The sequence below is a fragment of the Onychostoma macrolepis genome, chromosome 04 (genome assembly GCF_012432095.1).
Source record: "Onychostoma macrolepis isolate SWU-2019 chromosome 04, ASM1243209v1, whole genome shotgun sequence".
NCBI classification, from domain to species: Eukaryota; Metazoa; Chordata; class Actinopteri; order Cypriniformes; family Cyprinidae; genus Onychostoma; species Onychostoma macrolepis.
This window is the reverse complement of record NC_081158.1, coordinates 25,733,186-25,757,338: the sequence shown is the minus strand read 5'-3', so window position 1 is coordinate 25,757,338 and position 24,153 is coordinate 25,733,186. Positions and strand designations below refer to the sequence as shown.

The following is a 24,153-nucleotide window of genomic DNA, read 5'->3' as shown; positions in this document are numbered from 1 at the left end:
TTCACAGCATGTTCAACTTGGTCAAATGGATTCGCCATGCTGACCAACAGAAATCTGCTTGGTTTGAAAATGACTTCTATGTGACCTTTTTTGCCTGTAAAATTTCACTAATGAACAATTCACTAATTGTTATAATCTAACTTTTTAGGTTTTATTACAGAAGCAAGTTGCTTCAAGCAACTTTCCTCTCCCGATGGCTTTCCAGCCAGCCAGGCCCTGCAGTGACCTCTGAGTTGACTGCTGAGTGCTATTCGTGTTCCCAGCTGTAGACATAGTGTAAAGGGCGGTCATACATTCCCCAGAGATTGTGATGATGTTAAAGTTTTACAACCTCTGCGCACAGCTAACCAACCTGGCAAGCACCCTGTCTTGTTTTATCCCGTCTCCGTGGCTCTCAGTCTCAAAAGTGGGAGAGTATGTCTGGAAAACAACATATTGCTGCCATACCTTGGTTGAAAAATTAAACACATCAGTGCTTAAAAGCATGCACACAATATGTATATATACACTAAAGCTCCTGTTTAGTTGACATTTTTCCAGCAATTGAAGTCCTTGAGGTAGTGTCTACTGTAATCACCTGTGGTGTAAATGTAAGCATATTGAAACCTCAGTTTAGTCTTTTCCCCATTAGCACTCACACAGATAGTTTGAGATGTCTGCAATTTGCGTAAACACGGTGACATAAGTGGTCAGAACTGCAAATCGCCTCAGCGAAGAATCCCAAAGCATCCTCAGACTGTGCGTGCGGAGGAGGAAGAGGTGAGAGAGTCCAGACCCGCGTTTGGCTCTTATCTTTCGGCTTGTATAAACGGGCCCGACTGGAACATCATGCCCGTCTCTCTGTTTAGCACCGTAACTAAAACAAACCTGGCAATAGCTGTATGTGCCATGAAAAGATCCCAGGCCCGGGCTATTTTTTCTCACTCTGTTTTTCACTTAGCGCTAATGTACTTCAAATGTGTGGTGGTATGGCAACAGATTTACTGTCAGGTGAAACGGGACTTGTGTTTGTACTGTATCTATCTAGTGACAAGGACATAGAAAGCAGTGTGTATTGGTGAAAACCTTTTGACTCTAGACTGAAGCTCTCTCCTAAAATCTAGCAAGCTGTCTACGGTTTACATGGGCACCTTTCTATGCTGGTGTTCACATTGACAGCAATTAAATCACTGTATGTCACCGAGTCGCTGTGCTGTTGGTTGCTAGCTAGTAGGCAGAATCAAGCAGCAGATCACTGCTCATTTGCATTAAGTTGAGCTCCAATCATGTCGTTAGTGTCAAGTGAGATTCTATCCTCTCGCAAAATCTTATCCTCCTTCTTCAGTACCTGATCAAAAACATAGCACATAACTGTGATATTTTTTCTAGCTAATTAAGAACTTTTTTTTATCAAGTTAGTACTATGCTAAGATACTGTAGAACCATTTTTAGCCCTGCAATATATTGTGCTATGTAATTTAATTGTTTAAGTATTTAGTTTAGATTTTTTTTTTTTGCACCCTCAGTTTGCAGATTTTCAAATAGTTGTATCTCAGCCAAATATTGTCATATCCTAACAAATTATTTATTCAGATTTTAGATGATGTATAACTCTCAATTTTGAAAAATTATGACTGGTTTTGTGGTCCAGGGTCACAAATGCCCTGGAATGGTCGCTTTTGCATTGTTTGTGCTTGCGAGCTCTAGTAGACTAGATCTCTCAAGACAGGGTCTTTCTAATTAAGATCTATTTTAAAATCAAGAAAACTATCCTGTATAAATCTTGATTTTAAAATCGATTAAAAAGTAACTTACATCTGTATGTTTCAACTGTGGGCGGCAGGTTTTCGGACTGATTTCAAACAGCTTAGGATTCAGAAATCAGCAACTCCCATTGAAAATAAATGACTTGAGGTCACTTTGTCACTGCAAATCACTGTCAAAGTCAATGCGCCTGAAGGCAGCCTGCTGAAGCTCATAAGTGAATGAGTTGAAATGCAACTTTGTACATCAAAGCATACTAAAAGTCCTCCTTACAATTCTTGGTTTGCTTGGTTTGAAAGTTGATCAATTCAAAAGTCGGCAATTCCCATTGAAAAGAAATGACTTGAGGTTGCTTTGTCACTGCAAATCATTGTCAGAGTCAATGTACTTGAAGGCAGCCTCCTAAGTGAAATAAACTGAATTGAAAAGTTACTAACTTTGTACAGCATGCACACCACACAAAATGTCCTACTCCTGTTTACAGAATTGAATGAACTGAATATATTTATAATCAAAGTTATATGATCACTGAGCTATTGCAATGCGTTTTAGGATTGCCGTCATAAAGCAATGCAAAGCGGCATTTTTAAAATGCTGTTTAGGTAGTCAGCTCACTAGATTTTAGAGCAAAGCTGCAGTGGTCTATATTCAGGCCTCTTTTCATTGCGTTATCGTGCTCTGTAAGAAAGGGAGATTGGGAAAGAGTGAAATTGTATATTATTTTCACTTGAGAGCAGTGCTCTCATTCACTCTTTTCTAGTAAGCATGTCAAGGACTGCCTCTCACAGCGTTTTTGGATGGGTGCTCTGTGATCTTGTTTTCACGAACACAACAATTACCTACCCATCTTTTCCCCATGGACCCTCTGCTCCACATATACTTGTTCTCTTTGATTTGCTGTCTGCTCTTCTTCTTTTATTTAATGTATATATTCTATTCAGCCAATTCAGGATGCCTCAAACTCAGCATGTTTCTTTAAATTGTTCTGGACTGGGTTTGTATGTCACCCTCATTACTTTTTCTTCATGATTAGACAATTTAATCAACTTCTCATAGTTTGCTTGCTACGGGGTTTTTTTAAATGGCGTTTCTGACAGCTGACGGCAGTCTGAAAGTTATTGCTGCTACTGAAAATGTACGAATTTGCTAAATTGTTGCGTGTTCAGTGTTTAGAGAAGAAGAGGGTCCAAGGGCACTGCGTTTAAATTGAAATATTATCTCTTGCAATGTTCCATGCTCCATTACTGATGCAGATTAATAAATCTTTTTTTTTTTTTTTTTGCACTCCAGTATGCAAGCCGTCATAAGGCACGTTTACTGTAGATATAATTAAAACATGTTATGCTAACTGTCCATGCACTCGCTTGTTCTCCAGAGATTAGTTCAGGAACAACAGGAGCACACTGAAACTGAAATTAAAAAGTTGTTTGTAAAACAGATTCCAAATTTTCTTAAGTGCTTCCTTGTGAAACTCCAAATTAAAGTGTGCTTCATTTGCTTCCAACTAAATTAACTTTCTGTAAACAAACTAATAGAGGGGTGGAACGGATGTTGTCAAAGATGCTCACGGAGTCTCCAGCCAAACCCAAATGTTTGATAAACAAAGGATTTACTCCCTCCTGTTTTTAACAGAATCGTCCTCAGCTTTGGCAGTGAGCCTATATTACTGGATACAACTTGTAATACCAAATGAAAATCCTTTTAATCAAAACCTCTATCATTTTTTAACTTTCGCTAAATAAATCTTTTTTATTGGATGATAGCCGGATGGCTGGATGCAAGTCATGTTTTGCATTATTAAAGTGTTGAGTCTGTTTGTATGTTGTTGGAGTGCGTAGGAGATTAAAATTTTCTGTATATTTGCCAAGCGCTCCTCAGACTACTGAGTCATACCTCGGATTTCTGTCAGTGAACTTCAAGAAAATTCAGAAAACCACGCCTGTACACAGCAGCTCGATATTAAACATGCTGATCTTCAAATTCTCATAATAATGATTAATACTGGGGGAAGAGAAATATACACTGTAAAAAGTGATAAGTTGACTTAACTTAAAAAAATTGAGGAAACCCGTTGCCTTAAAATTTTTAAGTAAATGATAATTAAAAAAATTAAGTTAATTGAATTGTCAAGTTCACTTAACATTTTTTTTTTTTTTTTAATTATTATGTACTTAACAATTTTAAGGCAACAGGTTTCCTCAATTTTTTTAAGTTAAGTCAACTTATCACTTTTTACAGTGTATGCAATACTGGAGCTATATTTAATCACAACAATCAAACTATTACCCTACAAAAGGAAAAACTAACCAAGCAAATGAGAAATATTTATCTGTCACTGTCCACAAATAGTGTACAAAATAGGCCTGAAACCTCTTAATAGGCCTCATAATAAAATAAAATTAAAAAATTCTTTCTTACAATTACTTTGGTAGCAGTGTTGGTTGAGGTTGACCAATGCAGTCAACACTACAATTTTGTAAAAATCTTTAAGATAGAATAAAAGTATTTACTTTCAATCATGCAAAAACAGCTGTGTGCAACAGCTAAATATTAATTCTAGCTATTAAAATGAGTTAATAATTAAGAATTTTTAAAGATGCACAAAAGATCTGACAAAATCATTATTGCCTCTGCTCACTCTAAAAAGGTTATTAAATGTTAATGTTTGTTTTCATACAATTGACCTGACTTCTGCCAGATACCATGGGCCTCTACATGAGACTGACCCCACAAGCTACGAGTCACTATTTCCTCATTAAAGGCCCAGTGTTTCTGAGCACTCCGACAGGGTAAACTGTTGCTTTTAGTCTGCTGACAGTCTTTGTGCAGGGGTCATGCAATGTCTGATAATTTCATGATAATGCTTCACTTGGCCTATTTCAGCATCAAATGCTTCTTCTTTTTACCACACAGGTCAGAGGCTGATATGGTAATATATGGTAATGTGAAACAGCAGTATTCTTTGGGGGGAAAATAATGTATTCCTTGTAAATACATTAAACTGGTTCGCATTATGTTTATGACACCTCTGCACACTCTCATGTCACTAAAACACTGTGCAGTTTTGTTTTTTTTAATGGAACACAAAAGTAGATATTTTACTGTACAAAAAATATTGTGTAAAATAATCTAAAAATGAGATCACAATGTAAGATATAAAGCCAAACCCGTAATATATAAAACAACATTGTGAAATGTGAAGTCATATTTTGACATATAAAGCCACATTGAGAGATATAAAGTCATATTTTGAGATATAAAGCCACACTTTGAGATATAAACTCATATTGGGAGACATTAAGTCATATTTTGAGATACAAAGCTACATTGAGATATATAAAGTCACATTTTGAGATTAAAAAAACTGCATTGTGACATATAAAGTTACAATTGGGAGATATAAAGTCATATTTTGAGATGTAAAGCCATGTTGTAAGCTAAAACCACATATGGAGATATAAAATCACAACTGAGTCACATTTTGATAGTCACATTATGAGGTATTAATTCACATTTAGAGCTATAAAGTCACAATTTGGAGATAAAGATTCACATTGTGATAAATAAAGTCACAACTGCATTATATATATATATAGTCATAACTAGGAGATACAAAGTCAAATTTTGAGATATATGGGCACATTTTGAGATAAAAATGTTACAGTGGAAAGATATAAACTCATATAAAACCACATTGTTCCCTGACCCTAGAGAAAACAAGCAGTTTGAACAATGGATGGATGGATGGAAACCACAATGTGAAATAGAAAGATATAAAATTGCATTGACAAGAAAAGTCACAACTGTAGTTTTTAGTAGACTATATAAATAGTAGAGCACATCTGTCAAACTGAAAAAACACCAACAATACTATAACTATAGTATTAAGCTATGACTTGTTTGCTACATTCAACGTTGACAAACAATACTACTTTGGTATTCCAATGAGAGAATCGCAAAAATGACTGATGAGCATTAGGAAATAATGGTGACTGGATTTTCATTTTTAAGTGAACTATCCCTTCAAGCAGAGGCAGGAATGGTTCTCGGTTCAATTCACTCATGCACTGCTGGTGCAAAATCAGGCTTCAGGCATTGTGTGTAATTCCAAAGATTAAATGCAGCTGTAAAATGTCAGCCGCTAATACTGAAAAATGAAGAGAAATGCCACTTTCCACAAAGCATAAAAACAAGGGCAGCAGGAAAACCAAATTACAGCAACTTCTCTTAATATTCTCTGTTTTAGTCACAGAACTTCCATCCAGCTTTCAGAAGAAAACATCCAGCTGGCTGATCTAATTATGCTTCACCTCTTTGTCACGGACCACAGACTGGAAGTCCATTGTATTTGCTGGACTTTTTGTTGTGCAGGTCTGCAGTTGCCGATGACTATGGGTTCTGTCGTGACAGCCTGCTCGGTGACAGTTTCCGTAGTGTTATCTCTCCAAGCAGACCACTCTATGACAAGCTTATTCTCAAAGCCAGGTGGGCCACAATTTCGGAGCAGTATGACAACAGGTATTGTGTGTATGTCAAAGAGATGAGAGGACACGACAGCTCCATTAATGCCGGTGTAAATAGGACTCGACCGAGAGGTTATGTCTCCGAAATTGAGGCCCCATATCAGTGGCTATGACCAGTAAGCTGCCCGCATGCCTGAATGGTCTTTTTATAGCCATCCAGGAGACTGAAATCGGCATCTCATAATGGGGTTCAATAATAATGCAGAAGAATTTTAACCCCATTCATGACACTTTCTATCATTTCATACCTTCATCCACAAGGATTCATTGTCTAGCGTCTTCGTATTCGGCTCTGACAGCTTTAAAACCCCGGCCAATCATTGGTTATCCAGGACAGTAATCTGACTGTAATGAATTGGTAAATTATTTGAAAAGCTGTGGATGAAACGAAAGCATCCCCCCCCCTTCATCTGAATGACATTTCATCCTTTATCCACCTTTCCTTCTTCTCACCACTTGAGTCAACATAATGGATGCCTTTTTAAAGTTCCCATTATCCCACAGCGATGCATCAAATTCATTGTGAAGGGCCAGGTAGAAAATGCCAACTACCCACAAACAGCATGAGCTACATCAGCATAACAATCTCTGAGAGTGCAGGGTAAATGAAGCATCTCTGTCCAAAGATTTATGATTGTTGTAAGGAACAAAGATTGTGACTGAAATTTAGAAGCCAAACATACTGATGTGCCTGCAGCCTATGAGACTGTTTAACTGATTTCACTTAAAAGTTGCAGCACTTTTTATGTGAGATATTCCATTAAAAATTAAATAAATAAAAAAAACTCATATTCAATAACAACCTCAGTCAAGGTTAAACCAAATGCATAGATTCCCTGGGAATTGAACTCTTGACATTTGTGAGCAGTGCTATTTGAGCTACAGGAACGTTACATGTGTTGTAGGTACATTTGCACCATTACCTATTCCAAAAAACACTGCAGATAGAACGTAAAAATGTCAGTAGGCACAATTTGTCAACCCTCTCTGAATATTTTCTTTCTTATTTTTGGGGATTGGCTTGAGTTTCTGGATTCTGTCTATATTGTATTTATAGCAAGCTGTTTGTAATCTACTGCTGTTATTTGGTGAGCCAAGCAGCTAAAACATAAATAGCGACTTCATGTACATAGGAAGAATTTATGGCAAGAAGAATACTGACATTGATTTTAGATTTATTATAAGCTAATATATTTTACACAGATGCCAGATGCCAGTGCTTTATCATAGGATGCTTTGCACAAGCAAACACATTCAGAATGTCTCTCTCTCTTTCTCTCTCACTCCACAAATCTTCCTGATCGTTGCAGGTCTTATCAGGCAGTCTCTTTGTATTGAAGCCAGATACATAAATTCCTTCCGTGAGCCTAAGTTAAAGTTTCTGTTTATTCTACTGCTGGAGGACACCTGAAACCCGAGCCCAAGGTTATCACTCCTTTTTGGACGCTTGGAGGATTCAGAGATAGCAAACAGAACCAAAACAAATGTGTCTTGAACGATTGGCCTCGAAATGTCCTGTTTTCCCTAACTGCGTAAAGTAACTACTCGCTTTCCACTTGGTGAAATGATTGTAGAAGCCTGCGTTGCAACAGCAGCAAAGAAGATTAAGACGAATTAAGAGCAGATTAATGATTACTGAGACAGTTTTATCGCTTCGAATGTGCTATCGCTCTCTTTTAAGCTTCATTGAGCCTTAAATATCCTCATTCAGAGCATAGAAATTTACGGCGCAGAGTTTGAGTGATTTGCCACCCTGTAATGTTTACTCTGACCCTTAACAGCCGGCTCGTTCTGAGAAGCTGTTCACTTCTCTCAGAGCACTTGACCTCTTTCGCAGTCTCTGTGTTCACGGTACAGTCGCCATGGAATCTCTGGCACTAGAGATCAGGCTCTCAGAAAATGGTAGAAATCCAAATGCCATCTGTCTTCTCAGAGGACATCATCGAAGAGGACTTGGACCAATGCGGCGATATGAAAAGCCTTGTCAATAGCATGAATCTTTCAGTAAGGATGGCCACTTCCTCACTGACAGAAGGTCGGGCCTTTGGTCTTGCTGCTTAATGTAATGATCGAATATTCAGGAACAACTGAAGCTTTTCAACAGGGGCAACATTAGCCAGTTGTCACCATGGAAACCTTTCGGCCAAGAACGAGAGGTAAACAAGTGCCTGCGTACAAATCATCTTAATTGCGTCAACACGGCATCATAATTGAATTTCTTCCTGAAATTAAAAGCCTGGGCAAAGAACTACCTCAGGTTTGTTCTCGAAATGAACGACCAAATGAGTGATTTGTATGTGTGTACGCAAAAAACAGAATTTCAGAAAAGGTAACTGTAATCACAGCCTTATGTTTACTGTTTTCTACAATATAGACTTGATTGAAAAATGTGCTACTTCCTACAAAAATGTTTTTTCAAAAAAACGTTCCTTTACATACAAATTCACTGACATTTCCAGCTGAAATTAACACTTTTATTAACGTTCTTTATTAATATTTTATATACAGTACGTTCTCATAATTCTGAGAGGCAACATCTTTATGATGTTATTTGTATTGATGAACATGATAAGTAAGGTTTATATAACCTTTGAAGTACATTATAAACGCAACAAGAAAATTTACAATTTAATATTTTAGAATATTAAAAATAAGCATTCAAATAATGTTATATTTTAGGTAAACAAAGTTAGTAGAATGTTGTAAGAAACGTTCTTGTACCTTTAAATAATGTTACAAGAAAACATTATAAAGTTCTCATAATATTAAAAATAAATGTTCAAATAATGTTATATTTAGAGTGTAAATAAAGTTAGTAAAATGTTGTAAGAAATGTTTTTGTAACCTTTAAATAACGTTATAACTATGACAAGAAACCTGGATATTTCAATCTTTTAGAAACATTTCAAAACAATGTTCATACAACATTTTTTTTATAACCTAAATTTGTTCTGGCACTATGCTATGTCCATAAACACTTTTACCATCAGTGCATTATTTGTAAACTAGCACATTTTGATGTTTGCATTACATTTTCTGACTTGGTAAACTTGCTCGGTAGCTACTGCACTTGCAATGCCAAGACTTATCGAAGCAGGCTAAAATGTCATGGTTGCTTCAGCAAATTAGTTTTATCTCATGTTTGTTTTTGCTAACACTTGGTTAGGTTTAGGTCAGAATTTAGTGTAGTTGGTACGTTATTTTCAAACATGATAGAGAATTAGCCTTTTAGCACCACTCACCAAATATTTCATTTTTGAACTGACAACATACGCACAACAACCAACATAACATTGCCAGATTCACATTTATCCATTTTGGATCAAATTTAACAGACGGTTAGTGGCACTCATTGGACCTTTCACATTGAAAGTGTGATGAAATGCACAAAAAGAAATAATCAATAATAATTGGAATATCATATTGCAAAAAAGTTGCAAAAGGCATGTTTTTCCAGTGAGCCATGCTTGGTTTTCTTTCTTACTTTGATTACTCAAAGTTACAGAAACCCCCTGACTGCATGTTCCTCCATCAACGACATCTATTTAACTTCGTAAACACGGTAATTGCGACACATTCCCAGCAACTGTGGCTCTACGAATCCTTTTAAATGTTATTAATTGTCAGTGGTTTTAACATTCCCCTTCTTCTCAGCCTTTTCATTCTCAAAATAGCTCCACCTGATTAAGATTATTGACTTTGTGGATCTCGTTTTCTCATTAACAGCGATGCCAGTCAGAGCTTGGTGAGAATAGTTTTCGTTAGAATTCAGCAAAGGAAAAAATGATCCATTTAATAGGGCCCTTTTTGTCTCCTGGGATCCAATTGTCCTGTAGCTCCCAAAACTTCCCTCAATCCACATGTTGCCATTTCAGTGATAACATTTTCCGTCCCGAAGCCTGCTCATCTGGTCCAGGGTGACAGATGGTGACCTATCAACAAATACAATTCACGGGTCAATGATACACCAGCCACTGGCATAAAGGACACTCCTGCTGCTCTCGCTCGAACGGTGACAAATCACTCAGCGAGCTAAAAAGGATGGAAATGTCTGGCTTGTTTTCGAAGGAAGTCAAGTTTCTTTTTGAGAGAAAAATAGCTTGAGAAATGTCATATTTGGTTTTATTCAGCCTTCAGAATATCAAACGCATTTTTCTGAGCTGCTTGGTGAGACTTGTGTGTTTTTTTTTTTTGTAAGATGAGAACACGTATACTAGTAGAAGGCGAGCAGATTTTTAACGCTGATTAGGCCTGATTAAATGCTTGAGAAAGCGAGGGTACTCATGCATACTCCTGATTAGCTGAGAGGAAGCATCATTCATACAAACACCAATCATTAAGATGGACGAAGGTGATGATGATGATGGTGGTGTTGATGAGGATATTCCTTCAAAGCTCAAACCTGCGTTCGGTACAATGCTTATAATAATTTCATCCCCTCTTCATCATTCCGTCCCCTCCATCCTTTTTCCTCTTTAATTATTCGTCTGACCTGTTGATTGCAATCTGCCATCATTGCAAATGAGGCCGTGTGAAGTATCTCCAAGCATCACCTGTTGCCCTGTGTCTCGAGATGAGGGGAGATTAAGGACTGGAAGGGTGGGACGGAAGAAGCTGGAACAAAAATAAACCAATGTTCAGTTTTATAAATATAGGTTTTTCAGATATTCAGAAGGTTCAGCTTGGAATAAACTAGATTCTGCAGGTCTACCTATGTACACACAGGGATTTGATTACATGTAGACCTGATATGAAAGAAAAATAAACATCATTGTGCAGAGCTTGTGTGACAGCAATATACTGACTATCCTGCAACTATCCTGGTTACATTTTTTTAAAATTCAACTATCTATATTATATTCAACTATCTTGTTATATAATTTTTATATTTTTAAATAACTTATTTTATTTTTATTTTTTAGAATGTATTATTTTTGTTTTATTATATTTTTTATTTTATTTTTTATTTTAGTCTAATACACACACAATTAATAAATTAATCAAATTAAAATATTTATATAAAACAAAGTAGCATAAAAATACCATATTTATTTATTTTTTAAATATTTAAATATTTTATTTGATTGTTGTAGAAGCATGCTGATTGTCAGGATGACATAAAATTGGCTCAAAAAGGCCATTTCATTTACTCACCAAGGGCTAAGCTCTAAACTACCCTACATATTTAATATTATTCATTTGCCGTGTTCCAGCACTGGTATTTCCTTTAGGAAATGCAAATTTAGTTCATTACTACTTTTCCAGGAGGATACTGTCACATCAGCTGTCCACAACCAATTCCTCTGAAGGAAAAGATGGCGGGTCTGTCAGAGCCTTGTAAAACTACAATATGTTCTAGTCTTGCATTTTGAGTTTTTCTGATAACAGTTCACTTTGACAAGCCAAGCCAATCAGAGTGCATATTTCTATAAGTGAAGACACAGGTGAAGAAGAAAAGATATAACTGACACAACATAATGTCATTACATTTCTAGATTCTCCTCAAGCTGCAATCTAATAAGCTCCTAAATGAGTCTATCCCAATGCAATCAGCCTCTAATGAAAAGTAAGAGAAAATCATTTTATGGAATTCCTCTCGAATCCTAAGGCCCACTTTACCAGAGCAGATGCATCACCATGGTAACCGCTACATCCTGTCAACCTTGCCGTGTAGGAAACAGACAAGCTGACCGTGAATACCGACATTTACTGTATTATCCACCCAATTAATGTTCAAAAAGTCTCACTTGTGTTGCGTCCACTGATTGCCTTGCTCATTTGTGTTGTTTTAGCACCCGATTCAACTAAAGCAATTATGCAAATCAGGTAATGCCACAACAAAAATAATGCCACACTTAAACTTTCAGAGAAAAGTAGATGTGAGAGCGATAGTTTCTGTTTTGCCGTAAGTTAATCTCATAAATACTTTCATTGCGCCATGCACTTTTCTGGGAAAAGCAGGAGCGTAGCAGTAAGCCCCAAACAGCTCGACGACTCAGTCTGCATCTATAAAAGAAATGTGCATTTTTTTAATAAATAAATAAAATGAATAACAGTTTTCATGAACGGCAGAATGGGGCCAAAACAGCTGCTTTGTGTTTGCGTGCGCCTTTAAACTCTGTCCTCTTCCAGCACTCTTGGGTTGGATTAACAGGCTTAATCGCATCAAAACGAGGATAGTCTTATAATCATTCCAGGAGTTTTGGATTTCCATTTATTAGAAACTCTTTTTAGATTCTTTTTGGCCCGAAAAGCTCTTGCCCCTTTAGCATCCATTTCCATCTAATCTTTTTTTGTCCCACATGAGTGGTTGGTAATATCCCATAACCTGCACATATCCATCAGCCAGCTTTCTGCAGGTACCAATAATAAATCATTAGCCGTGTGACAGTCACAATCACAGCAAAAGCATCAGCAATGTCACTTTCTCAGGTCTTGAGTCACCTTCAGTTGTTGTGCAGGTCTGGACATTGGCCAACGTTCTTTTGGAGCCTGAGGTGACGTATCTATTTATACCAATTGTTCTCGAAGGACATGCTAGAATACGTTTTCTATGGATCCATGCTTAGATGACCTTGTGAAGGTATATGCAGCAAACATAAAGACAGGGAGACCTATAGGAAAGGTAGTAGTGGTTATGAGTTTGATGTTTGAGCATAAATGCTTCATGAATGCATGAATTATTAACTGAAATTTCAGCTGAAACCAGCCTAAGGTGGTTGGATGGTTTCCAAACCAGCTGGCCAACCAGCTAAACCAACCTAAAACAGACCAAAAAGACAGTTTAGACTGAATTATGCAGGGATGCTTATCTAGTTCTGCAGTTTAGTAGAAAAAAAACGAAGAAAAGTCAAAGTGTTTCCATAGTTACTAGAGACAGGGACATAAATGTTGTACCGTGTTTGAGCCTGGAAAAGCACTATATTTCTGCATCTTCAGACATGTTCTCCTCAAAGTCCAGCTGTAATGCTTTATAGTCATGTGTTCCAACTCCTGTGTAAAAAAGAAGAACAAAAATAGATCTTGTCCTCCACCCACACGCCCCTCAGACTGGTCCATTCATTTACTTTTCTCCTCCCACTTAGATTTAACATTACATCACAATCAAGTGCATCTGTCAGGTGCTAAATGACTTGAATAAAACTCTCAAATCTATGCCACCTTCATTGATGTTGGCGGCAGTGAACTGTATCTGATTCATTTATTTTTTGCAAGCATTTAGATATACATATATAAATCAAAAATATTTCATGATACTAGATGATTTGGCAGTGCCCAATTTTTAGGGCATGTCATGTGAAGACAGAAGATGCTCTGTTTTTGCTTCTGTATAATAAACTGTAGACTGACACTAACACTCATTCAGTCTTTCAAATGAAGTCTTGTAAACAGCTGTGTTTGTCTTGCCATGGCAACAGAGTGGTGGTGATGACAGTGCTTGCCATCTCTAAACATATCCAAATAATATCAGAGGGAGGAGTTCTTCTAAATTAAACATATTATCTAAACCCTGACCTTGTACGTCAATGATCTGCAAGCTTGAAATCACTATAACCAACTGAATTCACTGAGCTCTGTCTATTGGTACGGGTCAACTGACATCTGGACAAAGCAGAAAACAAAATCATTATATGTGTATGATTAACTGTATTAATATAGTTAACTACAGTGGTTTAAAATTATGAATCTATTTAAAATTATTATTTATTTTATTATATTAATTATACTCAGCAATTTTAAACAATCGATCATAATTGTTTAATAATCGTATATAAATATATTATTATTAATTGTTATTATATATATTTTATTGTTATTATATTATTACTCCATCTTATATTGTAATATTCTCATTTTAGTAATATATTACTTTTATTGTAAAAATTATTAGACTTAATATTTAATATATCAATATAATTTTAGCTAATTAGAATTTTTATTTTCTTCTTCTTTTTTTACATTTTTTTATCTATACTATAACTGTATACATTTGAATCACACTGCACATTGTACTTTTAAGACCTGTGCAGTAAAATTGTCTAAAATATAGCCCAACCTAAAAAGTATTAGTGACGAGCTGACACTTTAAAAGTGTCCCAGCTATTAAACGTTTAAGGTACAGCTGTGAAACTATAGCTGTTCTCTCCCGAGACTCCTTTACCTTGCCCAAAGCCTTCAGCCTTTGTTACTCATTGGTTGTGCTCTGCAGCTCATGGCACACATCCATTGTTACATCACTCTGTCCTTATTATAGGACATTTAACACATTGCCTTCAGAAAACCTAATGGAAGAAGAGTATTTGCTCCCACTTCTCCTGATGAGGCCAACTTTAATATAACAATGGCTGTCTGCCTCAAAACGGTGCAGAATAATTCACGTCAGTCTGAAAGCACAATATGTATCAGCACTGACAGAATTTCCACAATAATCATGATTAAATCGGTTATTATAAAATGATTCATTGCAGACGACCAGAATACTATTACAGAACTAGGACTAATATGTATTTTCTTCCATTGTTGTTCCTCAAAGAAGCACACCATATGCTACAATAAAATACTGGCACATTTACAAGACTGTAAAGCATACACAGCCTCAAATGAGCTAAATGATGTAGATTAAATCGATGCTCTATTAGCACAGAGGTTTACACAGTGCAGACTGATTTACCTTTAATTAGCAGTTCTTTGCAGATCAGTAAAAACGTGCTGCTAAATTTATTCTGAGTGATTAGAAAGAGAGCAAGACGCTGTCTTCAGATCACTGATTTTAACCCATCTGTCTCACAAGAACCAAAAGCCTAAATCTAGTAGCTGTCGAGTGTTTTAATAAAATGAAAAGACTTGAAAAAAACTTGAAAGAATTTGATTCCTGCTTTTAAGAAAGCTAACCCTCTGTCTTTTTTGCCAAATCAAAGACAAAAGAACAACCTATAGGACAAAAAATAGTTGCTTTTTCATTTTCTGTCAGTTGGTCCCCAGGCGAGCGCTGCTTTGGTTTTTGTCGCAGAAATTCGGACATCACTCACCAATCTGACTTTTAAAGTTTATCTTTTCCTGCTTGCTTTCTTTTTTCAGTCTCTATCTCAGTATGTTCTTCCAGGCAGCTGGTGATCTTGATAAAAGCCAGCTCCACTAACAGGAAGGTGAGGAGGAGGTCTTTGCTAAACTGTATTTCACCTGACAAACTTTGGCAGGAGCAAATCCCTCCCTCGGGTTCCATCTCTTTCCATTTGCCTTCCTTGCCATCTTTATCTGTCTCTCTGCCACTAATTACCTCAGTTTCTTTCTGATGCTCTTTATAAGTGGTGTCCAAATGATTGGCCACAGTAAAATGTTGTATATAGGTTGTATATTTCTAAAATGTATAGTAAGCTAATGAGAATAGCATGTACTAACATACATGACAAGACATCAAAATAGTTTTCCTCTTGGGTGTTTGACAACAGTTTTGGCTTGTTTTTATTCTCTCTCTTTCATTCACTTTGTGTATTGTCTGTAATGTATCCTCCTCACCCAGTCATTATTTCCCCAGACCTGCTGTTTCTTCAGGAGGTGTGTCATTCTGCTCTACAAAAAAAGAGCTACGGATCAGAAGCCTGTCGCACTTGCCTGCTGTGGAACATGAGATGCCACCAACATCTTCATGAAATAATGATGTGGTGTATAGCACAGGATGTGTTTTCATTCCCATGCTTACGCCGGTCAACAGGGTCTAAAATTCATTCTCGTCAAGTGAAAGGAAAAAATGTTAGGATTAAGGTAACTTAAGATCTGCAAAATGCAAAATGAATCAAGAGAGCAAGAGTTTGATGTAAGTGAAATGAGACATACAAACCAACCATCTACTACAGAAAAATAACACAATTCACTACAATTCTTTCCATATAATCTGAGAGCGGCATTGATAGATAGATAATATTTATATTTATTTAATTATACTTTTTTATATTTGTGTGTTTTATATATATACATAAAATATTATATGATTTTTAAATATATATATATAAATAAATCTGTTTTGGGTTAAATATTTAGTAAACCATTTGTAGTAAACCATCTCACTTCAAAACGTAATTTTGGATCCTGTCTTTACATGCAATGTCATCAATACAGTAGTTGTCTGAAGAAACATTACTGAACTGCTGAGCATTTTCTATGTTTTTTTTTTACTTTTTCATCCGACACTTATTTGAAGCTTAACCTCATCAGACTGTGCTGACAGACACATTTGCTCATGTGCGATCAGATACTGCTGCGTCTTCACAATTTCACGTGTGCAGCTCATCAAAATGAATCATGCTCATTTGTGGCCGGGTTTCAGAGTGAATGATGAACATGTGTTTGTTGATGTGGGTGTGACATTGGAGATATTTAATAGCAGTGAGCAAATGTAAGCCATTAAATGTGAACATGATATCGAACTGTATCTGCTGGCGTGTGTGTGTGTGTTGGGAGAGAGGAGGAGGAAACACACTTGCAGAAAAGTTTGTGTGGGTATTCATGGTGTGTGTGGAAGTGTGTCGGCGCGTGTCATGTGGACTGCAGAGGTGTGTCATAATGCAGCTGTCCTGCTTCAGGTGCTCGATGCAGTACTGCGTGTTGCAGTAGCAAAGCATTCTGCTGCAAAGGTGCGTGAGGGTGTTTTAGTGAATGAATGTGAGACGGTTTCAATGGAAAAATGTGCCTGTGGAGACATAAATGCGAGATGAAAATGCATTTGCTGATGCAACCATGGCTCAGCCATAATTAATTAATGCTGCACCAGGTGAGCTACCGAGCAAGTTTACTATGTCAGAAAAGCCAAACATATGGATCTGGTTATCTGATGCAAACATTAACATTTTTTAGTTTACAAATCATGCACTGTGATAAAAGTGCGTCGAGGTCATAACATATTTTTGTTCGAGGAACCACACGAAAATAAGTCTTGTGAAAAAGAATAAAAGTTGTTGGTGTTTTCCTACCACTAGTGTTCAGTTCTGTTAGAAACTGCATTCAATTGTATGTATAGGTATGTTTTTCCAACGAGCCTAGGTTAAAAAAAACAGCATTGTGCTATTAAGTTTAATAATAAATTGAAGATAACTGACAGTACCTTTCTTGTTTTTTGAACACAAACAGATGGAAAATTATAAACAGTAACAGTTTAAACTTTCCTGCTCTCAAAGGAAGTTGTGAAAAGTTGCATTTTTTCCTTTTATTTCCTTTTCTAGACAAATTCATTTGGAATCTCCAAACCTGGATTCGAGCCATTGTGTTCCCATAAAGCCTGAATGATTATTTTAGCATCTATATCAATGAAAATTTGTTCATGATGTTCTTTTAATTTATTGGTTTTAAGAGAAACATGCGTTTCTTGTTTCGCTGCAGCTCAGCATTCAGGCCTTTAATACTAAGACAAGTCTTCAAATGGTATAAAAAGAGCAATTTCATTCTGAATTTTGGAGTGTGGGCAATGATATGCACACACTTTTATATCTAAATACTTAACATATGTTACCTGAATGTATAAATCTAACCACACAACATGTACCAGAGACCTTCCATTATTCTGCAATGACCTTATTGAGAAGCCAGTCATTTATATGACCTTTCTAGCTCTTAAGCTTCTGTTTCATATTCCAGCTTCACACAGAGATCAAGCAGAATAAATGCGATACTGATGCTTTACAACTGAGAGAGCTGAACTGAACTGTATTACTGTTGGGTTTTGAATGTTCTCACTTGGGTCATATGAGGACAGAAAGATTTTGACCTCACACACACACATCTATCACACACATTTTCTATCAGGAAGGGAAGATCTTCGTCCATGGAACGGGTGGTTTTGAGCTACACCGAGGAGGACGATTGTGTGTGTGTGTGTGTGTGTGCTTGAGAAAGACTGGTTGATTGAGCTCTAGCGAGCTGTCAGAATCACACCCAGACCATCCCTCATTAGTGAGCCAATACTGACCTTCTGCCTTCAACTGTTGGACTATATCCAGATCCTGCCACACATGTTGAAGAACTCACCCACTCACTCTCTCTCTCTCTCTCTCTCTCTCACACACACACACACACACACACACACACACAGATTCAGCAGCATTCACCCACTCATAAACACACACATAGATGTTTAAATCATGTTTCTATCTATCTATCTATCTATCTATCTATCTATCTATCTATCGGAGCGATGCACCAATATTACAATTCTAGCTAGATCCAGTAAACAAATTTTTTCATGTTATGGCTGAATAATAAAATTGTATATTATGTAAATGAATAGTTTTTAAAATAATAATAATCATTTTCAAAAATGAACAACAATAATTAATAAACAATAATATAAACAAACAATAAATAAATCATTTTAAATACTACAAGTGAATTCACATTAAATAAATTTATAGTGTGCACTATGAAAAATGGATATTCATTAATTATTAGTGTTTTTAAAAATTCACTTTTGAATGTTAGTTCACGGCAAAAGTAATGAGCGTGCATAATGAAATATCTAATACATTCATACATATCCAATATGGGCTAATTTAAGTAAATTAAAAACTGTAATATCAAGCGATATGTTACATTGTGCAAAATAAAAATAGAAAAACGGGATGATTTTAAAACTGATTAAATAGAATGTTTTGAATGTTTGCTGCATGAAATTAAAGTGTAAAATTTTCTAAAATTATTTATTTATTTGTTTATTAATTTATTCATTAATTTATTGTTTAATTTTTCTCATTATTTCAACTCTGGTGTACTTCAAGAATTTAAAATATATATATATTTTTAAAGATTTATTTTTGACATTTTTGGATTTTATTGTGATAGGACAGATCAGATATGACAGGAAGCGAAGTGGAAGAGAGAGATGGGGGGCGGGTTCGGGAAAGGTCCTCAGGTCGGGATTCGAACACGGTACAAGAATTTAAAATATTTTCTGGATTTTGAAATTTTAATTAAAACATTTTGCATGTTTTTCTCATGGACATGGACCTTTGACTGCTCCACACAATATAGGTGATTTCAAGTTTTACTATCCTCTCAATATAGGCAAAACCTTACCCCTACACACACACACACACAGCTCCCTCCCTCTGCCTCTCACTCTCTCGCTCGCTCTGTCTGCGCTCAGTTTAAGTGCAGGGACCCAGCGCATGGAAGGTAGAGGGCAGAAGTGTGTGTTTCCTCTCCTCCCCTTTACCTCCATTCATCTTCTCTTTCAGATGACAGGCTGAACGCTCAGTGGAAACAGCAGGATGAGTGTGTACCTGTGTGTGTGTGCCGTTCTCCATCGGAGAGCCTCATTCAACATGCTGTAACATCAGGCAAACTGGCTCTACAAGAGAGAAAGAGACACAGAAAGAGGTAAGACTGACTCTCTGCTTCTCATTAACAAAAAAACAACATGCGCTTTTCTTTCTGTTTTCAAAAGCGCAGCCAAATGTTTAACTCACATGTGCTGAACTTGGAACAGACCTTTTTGGTTTTATTGAACTCACAGGCAAGTTGCGGTACGTTATTGATATTTCTGAGCATTGATTGGGTGAAGAGGTTGACTGTTTTGTGCTAATGTGGAATATTGTGGGAACGGTTTGGTCACATTATATCAATACATCAGGGCTTCAAGCTTTAGATAATTAGACAGGTTAAAGAGGAACTGCTAATGATTTGTGTTTCCTTAGTGTCTGAGTTTTCCTTTTGCTTGGCACTGGAAAGGGAACATCTAGAGAGATGGTAACTTGGAAACAAACGAGTTTCTTGTTTTTACAAGGGATCATGGGGAAATGTAATGAACTTGTCTTAGTCAACAGCAGATGGGCATCCATTCAGCCTCCGTGTGTATTTGTAGATGACAGAAGCATCCCAGCAGCACTTCACAACTACTAATTGGGTTCCTCACCTCTGCGTGTGTTTGACAGCTCTCTTGTCTGTGAGAGGTTGGGATGTCAGTTGGTGTACTCAAGCATGCTTTAGTTTATCAGAATGCGTCCTCAGCTGAACAGTGATGAGTGATTTTGGACGGAGCCCACGAGCTGGTTTTTATAGAGTGCCACAGCATGCTGTAAGAAACCCTCACAGCTTGATTAGACGCATCTAGTGTCAACATGACCAGAATACTACTGCTCTAAGCTTCTGGGTTTGGATTATTCATTTAAAAAATTTAATAAAAAGAAATAAATATATATAATATAAATATGAATACATTTTCATAATAATAACTTATTTTATTTATATTAATATGTTTTCCAATTTATTTAAATGTATTTAAATACTTTTAATAATTCAATTAGGGATAATGAACAGTAAAAAAAAAAAAAACAGAGATATACCTGACATGAAATTATATATATAAATTAATACTATACTATTTTTCATAATCATACCTATACATTATCCTATGTAGATAAAAATGCATTTCCTAATAAAGATGACAAACCAAAAGAACAATAATATTATAATACTAATACTGTAATAATATTACAGTAATATTGGTACAGAAATACCTCTGAGGTCATTCTCACTATAAGGCAGCATTATTTTAGAATTATATTATATTATATTATTCATATTTTACATTAGCTATTATTTTAGTTTAAGTTTTAATCAATTTGTTATGTGCCTTTGTCATTTTTTTTATTTATTTCAGTTTTAGTAATTGCAGTACTTCAAACTTTTTCCAGTTAGTTGCTTAAGGTAACATTTTAAATTTTCACTTACGTTTTCCATCTAATATTTATATTTTATTTAAACTTCATTTCAATTACAAAAAAATAATTTTTAATTCTATTTTTAGTAACAATAACAACCTCGCACTATACAGTCATCTATACACCGGATCTGCTGTCTGATAAATAGCATTGCTATGGACAACAGAAAATATTAGGAAATATCTTCTAAAAGCTGTGACTGACCAATCGGAATCAAGTATTTGATAAAGTAATAATATTAAATATCAATTGCTGATCTTTAACAGAGAAACACCTCAGCCCAGAGGAGTCACGGCAGGTTCAGTTTTTGTGACTCAACCTGGATTGCCAGCATGGGGTTAAAGGCTTTTGAAATCCCAAAGTTTAAATTCAGAAATGTGGCATTATTATTTATTCTCACACCTTTAGGAAACACTGTCTACGAAATGTTCTCTCTGAATCAGAAGCCAAATTTAGGCTCCTAATTTTAGTCTCGACACGTCATCTCTCTGAGGTGAGAAATATATTTAGGAGAACAAAGGGGCTAGTATTAATGAGAGCCATATTTCAGCCCCCTTTTGCCCCAGCAGCATTGGTTATCTGCCTTTTACAGAGACAGAGAGAAAAAGAGATTCTTCCCAATTACAAACAACCTGCTCTGGATGTCTCTGACCAGTTTGCTTTGAATACATGACTTGAAAGGCAAAAATCTTCTCATTTCTCGGAGTCTGTCCAAGTCTTGCACCTGATGCTCTGCTTTAAACACCAATCCGCCTGAGGCAGTAATAGCTTAAAGCTAAGAGCAGTCGATCACACTGCAGGTATGTCTTCCCTCGGGTTCATGATGTACACACAGGGCCATCTGAGTCGCTTAAAGACAGTGTGTGTTAATGTGTTTAATAAATAAGCCTTTCTCCATCATATTCACATTACAGCAGAAAACTGACACAGGGGAGCAATAAAAGAGCTCTTTAGTAACACACAACAAAAAACAATAGAGGGCTGAATTGGACAGAGAACTGGGTAAATGGACAGAGAAAGAGGGGATATAAAAGCTATTTGCTGTTTATCTCTCATTTAAACGGCCAATCAGTGCAGTCAACCTTTATGACTGAAAAATGTAGGATCAAAAGCAGGTCATATTAAAGCAACCAATTTATAACAACCATATTCTCCCTAGGCTTATATTTTTAGGATGGTTTCCACCAATGAGCCAATTTATTATAAAATTGTTTAAAGTATAGTTTTATTATTAATACAGACAAGAGATTTTAAATAATAATATTTAATAATAATAAAATACATTTGAATTTAATAATAAAAACAACAACAATAGTTATTTCATTAGTATAATAATAAAAACTAATTATTACATTATAAATAAATAAAAAATATAAAATTATCATTAATAATAATAATAATAATAACTTAGTAATTATCATCTTTTTAATGTTTAGTTTTACTTTTATTATAGGCAAATTAGAGTTTAATGACATTTAAAAATAGTATTCTGGTAAATCATTTATTTAAAAGGCTCATGATAAACTATTTAATGTCAATGATGATGATAATAATAATAATAATAATAATAATCACCATCATCATAATAATAAAACATTGTATTATTATTGTTGTCGTTGTTGTTAATGGCCATACTGTCCCCAGACTTCCCTGATTTTCAGGTTGTCTTCCCATCAATGTGCCACTTTTTAAAGATATTATTATTGTATAGTTTAATTTATTATTATTATAGAAAAGTTATATTTTAATAATAATTATATTTTATTATGAGAAACATACTTTTTAATATAACAACAACAGTCAATTTGTTATTAGAATATTAATTATTAAATGATAAAAATACATAATAATAATAATAATAATAATTTTTAATCCTGAATAGCAAAGAGTAAATTCAAAGCAGGACATAACAATGCCAGTACTCTGATGTTTAAGGTGTTTGAAGGTGCTTATCCCTGTGCCATTCTTTGTGATTTTAGGTAAGGGGTATTGATGGTAACTATGGGGATGAGCAGAGAACAGACTGTACCATCTGCAGTGCTAATGACGTTACTTCATGTTATCTAAATGTACCCTTCCCTTTCCTCAGTGTTCAACACACACATTCTCAATTCATCCCAACACATTAATCCCTGGACGCAGTCTAGAGGGTTTTTTTTAGACTACCAAAAGCATAAAAGTACAAATCTGACATTTTGGAAAATAATTTTTCCATTAGCCTCATAGATTTGCATTTACTAAAATGGACTACTTTTTGTGAGCTGACAGTTGACTTTATCTTTTCACAGTAAAGTTGCTAGAGTGCTAGTGGAAGTTTTTTGCAGTTTCAAATTGCCAGGCAGAAAGCAAAAGACCAATAACTGAGGGACATTTTTGAAATTCTGTATCACTTTGCATTTGGTCCTGCGGTGCTTTTGAATATGAATAGTGTGGTCGGATAGTGAGCGTTGAGCACTGTAAAGGCTCTTTTTCCACGCCAGATCCGTCTCATGCACATTTCAGAGACCTCAGAGAATATCAGTCAGGTTTAACGAGCAAAACAATCCAAAATCATGATATAGTGCCTGACTTTTGAATATAGTATTACTTTCACATTCATTTTCCTTTAAGAGGAATGTCTATAGAGTCTATCCAGTCAGATTAGCTGCTTTACCCAACAAGTTTGGCTAGTTAGCATGATCCAGTTAGCAACTGCCGACAGCATTTTGTGAACAAAAAAGCATCTTTCTCATAGACGGACATTAAAAAGTAGACATGTATGCTTTGCAAGTAGCATATACATATTCTTTGTTGTATATTTTTACCTGTCCACTACTTCTGGGAGTCCTGCACCAAAAACTGCCACTGAGATGATTGGGGATGCTAACGGATACCTCTCCTCAGGTATTACAGACCTCCTCTACCCAATTCTGTCAAAAAACTCCCCTTGAAACCAAAAGAACAGAAAGGAACTTGTCTCAAAGGATGATGTTGAATCTTCTCACAATCTGGCATTGTTTCCCTCTAAACTTACATTAGTTTACAAAGCATTCTGTAATAAAAAATTAACAAGCAACAGAACATTCACAAACAATTAGTAAGTAGCTACTCTATTATTCAGTAGTCAGAGGCAGCGGGTGTGTAGGAGCATATGAATATAAATATTAATTGATCTTCAGAGAGGAACAATGACTTCAGCG

The 24,153-nt window shown here is 35.8% G+C and overlaps 2 protein-coding genes across 6 annotated transcripts in view; one reads left to right on the top strand and one right to left on the bottom strand.

Moving 5' to 3' along the window:
- si:dkey-14k9.3 (C2H2-type zinc finger protein) overlaps positions 1-24,153 on the bottom strand; it is a 67,943-nt gene that overhangs the window by 4,173 nt on the left and 39,617 nt on the right. For 2 of the 5 annotated variants that reach the window (XM_058773631.1, XM_058773636.1), the window contains exons 14-16: positions 19,535-19,602; positions 13,164-13,259; positions 9,053-10,880 (exon numbers count right to left, since the gene is read on the bottom strand). The gene's annotated coding sequence lies outside the window, so the exon portion shown is untranslated. Of the gene's footprint in view, positions 1-9,051; positions 10,881-13,163; positions 13,260-19,534; positions 19,603-24,153 lie in introns of those variants that run through there. The other 3 variants (XM_058773634.1, XM_058773637.1, XM_058773632.1) reach the window with 3 other exon arrangements.
- The window catches only part of shisal1a (shisa like 1a), a 32,696-nt gene continuing 27,666 nt past the window's right edge, over positions 19,124-24,153 (top strand). The window contains exon 1 of the mRNA XM_058773647.1: positions 19,124-19,631. The gene's annotated coding sequence lies outside the window, so the exon portion shown is untranslated. The remainder of the gene's footprint in view (positions 19,632-24,153) is intronic.